Here is a 3,676-nt window from a genome sequence, read left to right on the forward strand (position 1 = left end):
TTCGCGGGCCGTGAACAGCCCCAGGGCCTGACGTTCCCCACCCCTGCTTTACACCAAACTAAAACCGCCAGCCGAATTATATTAGCAAGGAATACACAGTAACAAACCGTGCTTGTTTAAACGGTGGAAAGATATCCCTGAGTGACATTTCGGAAAGTTGTGCCAACGCAACGAAAGCTGGCCAGAGCCCCCCCTTGTAGCACTTTTCAGTTGGCTTTCTGCAGAATAATGCATTTTGGCTGGAATATGGTGACCAACTGTCACAGCACACACACACACACACACACCTGGAGGCTTCTGATGGCCAAATACCTGGGTAGGCTTACCTGTCTTCTGCACAAGTATGTTTGCAGAATGTGCTGAAGCCCCACCCAGCTGGGTGTCATTTTCTTCTTCGGCAGAATCTTCACATATGGCGGCTGTGTTCCCCTTTTGCCCTTTGTATCTGACGAAGGGAGCTTTGGCTGAAAATCTTGTTGGCGTCTATAAGGTGCTGCTGGACTTGAATCTAGCTCTTCTAACCGCACGGCTGCCTAATTGAAACTACTTACGTCCTTGTGGCTACCGACTTCATGGGAGTATTTTTTTTTATCCCCTTCCCACAAAACTTGAAAATCTGCCTTAAAAGATTAAAAGAAACAGCTAGTTCTTAAAAGGCAGACGGATGTCTTAGGAGTCTGAACGCTTTTGTCCCCCGGCGCAGCATAAATGGTTCAAGTGTGAGGACCTGGAAGACCCAAATTCGAGTCTCCACTCAACCAGGAAGCCCTGGGCTGGTTGGTCACCCTCTCAGCCTAATCTACTTCTCAGGGTCAGTGAAAAGAGAATGAGGAGCAGAGGGCTACGCACACCACCCTGGGTACCTTTGAGAGATTTCATCACTTGCTATTTGCAGTATTGCAAATCCCAGTGTCCCCAATGGAAGCATTACAAATAATTGAGAACTCACTTGAGAAACGGGCAGGAGAAAGAGAGAATACCTACGACTATGTTTAGCCTGAAGAGAAGACTGAGAGGGGAGATGATAACCATCTTCAAGTACTTGAAGGGCTGTCATATGGAGGAGGGTGCTCAGTGGTTTTCTGTTGCCCCAGAAGGTCGGACCGGAACCAACGGGTTGAAATTAAACTAAGACAGTTTCTGTCTAGACATTAGGAAGAATTTTCTAATGGTTAGAGCGGTTCCTCAGTGGAACAGGCTTCCTCGGGAGGTAGTGAGCTCTCCTTCCCTGGAGGTTTTTAAGCAGAGGCTAGAAGGCCATTTGTCAGCAATGCTGACTATGACCTTGGGCAGGTCATGGGAGGGCACCTTGGCCATCTTCTGGGTATGGAGTAGGGGTCCCTGGGGGTGTGCGGGAGAGGTAGTTGTGAGTTTCCTGAATTGTGCAGGGGGTTGGACTAGATGACCCTGGTGGTCCCTTCCAACTATGATTCTGACTAGAAGAGAATGTGGCATCCCAACTCTTGTCAGGGGATAGCTGCTGGGAATGGACGTTGCCTGTTTTAAAATAGATGCACTAGCTGCCACTCTATTTTCAAGTCCAATTCAGCGTGCTGGTTATGACCTTTAAAGCTCTTCACGACCAGGGACATGCATACTTGAAGGACCGTCTCCTTCCACATGTCATTGTGGGCCAATGTTGGCCATCAGGCAGCTGCCTGTTGGCAACTCCACGGCTTAGGGTGGCCCACCCGGCATCGACCAGAGCCAGGGGGCCCTCCATCGTGGTTCCGGATCTGTGGAACGGGCTTCCCTGGGGAGGTGACAGGAGGCCCCTTCCTTGGAGATCTTAAGGAGACGCTGCAAGTCCTGCCTGTTTGCTAGGGCTTTTGAGGGAGGTTGAATGGCGGGTATCATTTAAAGGGGGGAGAGGGGAGCGATTTGGGATTTGCTATTTTTGGTTTTAGCTGGGGATGTTTTTAACTATTATTGTAAGCCGCCTTTAATCAGGAGGAAAGGCGAGATATGTTTTAATAAATAAAAATCCCTTTCATTATGCAAAGTGGAAACCAGAGCAAAAGCCTCATCTGGTTCTAAATTTGGGATCTGCTATTTTTGGTTTTAAGCTGGGGGTGTTTTTAACTATTATTGTAAGCCGCCTTGAATCAGGACGAAAGGCGAGATATGTTTTAATGAATAGATAAAAATCCCTTTCCTTACGCAAAGTGGAAACCAGAGCAAAAGCCTAATCTGGTTCTAAATTTGGGAGCAGATGGACGTGTTTGCTTCCATCAAAGGATGCATTTGATTCTATCAAACTCCGTCCCGCGCACGTTTCAAACGTTCTCGAGCCCGCCGCTGAAAAGAAGAACCCTTCCGGATCTGCTGCAACGTGTTTTATTATGTGCCAAGAACGACATCACAGCTTACTCCACGCATCTGTAGGAGAGAGTGCAGTCTTGCCTGCCTGTACTACAATGAGGTAGACTTCACACACTGCTTCACAAAACCCCACAAAGAGCAGCCGGCAATATGCAAACATCAGCTCAGCGGGGAGAAGGGAGAAATCATGACACGGGTTCTTTGGCACACAGCTTCCAAATAAAGGGGAAAAAATAAAATAAAACAAAATCAAAACTTCAACTCCCGGCACGTTCTCCGGGCTGCACAAGTACATTCCTCAGGAGGCTTTTTTTCCCTCTCCCTCCCCGAACAAGAAAGGGCTCCCGTGAACCTCTACCAAAAGCGCAGCCCTTTTTAACAGCTCAGTTTATAAAAAGAAAATTGAAGTCTTGTGACTTTGTGATTAAAAACCTGTTATCAAGCCCCCCCCAAGTGCAACGTAAAGTGCAACAAACTATATACAGCAGCTCAGAGATCGTTTATCCGGTCCAGTTTCAAACTCCAAAAAATCCGATCCTTCTGGGTTGCAAATATTTCTATTATATTCACAACTGGGAAACATGTTTTTTTTTTTAAACGAACAGCTCCCAGACACAAGTTGCAATGATGTTAAAAGCTGCCAGGAAAGGAAAAGAAAAAATTATTTTTTTCCTCATCTCAAACGACTTAAAAACCATTTCAAGAGAGTGTAAAAAGGAACTGGTAAAAATCCTGGAGCGTAAAATATGAAATATGATTTTGGTTTTCAGTGAAGAACGAAGTCTCCTTGTTGGTACAGTAAAAAACACCAGCTGAACATTCAGTTTATTCCGTTCAGGTGGGGAGGGGTTTAAATGAATGGGAAGGCACTGTATGGCAACTGCAAAATAACGGGGCCGATGAGACCTGCATTATTACCACCAGTATTGCAAGGAATGTAAAAAAGGGGCCCTTGATACATAAGAAACAGAGTCGAAGGCATCTGCATGAAACGCCTTCTTAACACGTGGCCCTTCGTAATCGCTTCTTTTCAGCAATTAAGGGGCCAAAGTCTGGGAACTGCAGAATCGTAGGAGGGGCCCACCCCTTCCAAAAAAGAAAAAATCCCAAACAAACCCCCGACACACACAAAAAAATTCACTGTGCATTAGTGCAAGAACAAATAAAAAGACCAGCAAGTGCAAACGTGAAAAAGGCAAGATTTCCCCCGTTAAGTCCTTCAGACGGGTTTTCCCCTCCAGCTGGGGCCTGGCACCCGCAAGCACGCCTGGGCTCTTCTTTCCCGCAGCAGGTGGACGGAAGTTTCCTCTCCGCTCCTGCAGCTGCAAGCAGCGCTCGGTGCCCTGGAACGCAG

The 3,676-nt window shown here is 47.0% G+C and overlaps 1 protein-coding gene across 1 annotated transcript in view; it reads right to left on the reverse strand.

Moving 5' to 3' along the window:
- Positions 1–3,676, reverse strand: part of AP3B2 (adaptor related protein complex 3 subunit beta 2) — a 126,141-nt gene that overhangs the window by 36,679 nt on the left and 85,786 nt on the right. The window lies entirely within an intron of this gene.

Source organism: Euleptes europaea, chromosome 20 (assembly GCF_029931775.1).
Source record: "Euleptes europaea isolate rEulEur1 chromosome 20, rEulEur1.hap1, whole genome shotgun sequence".
NCBI lineage: Eukaryota > Metazoa > Chordata > Lepidosauria > Squamata > Sphaerodactylidae > Euleptes > Euleptes europaea.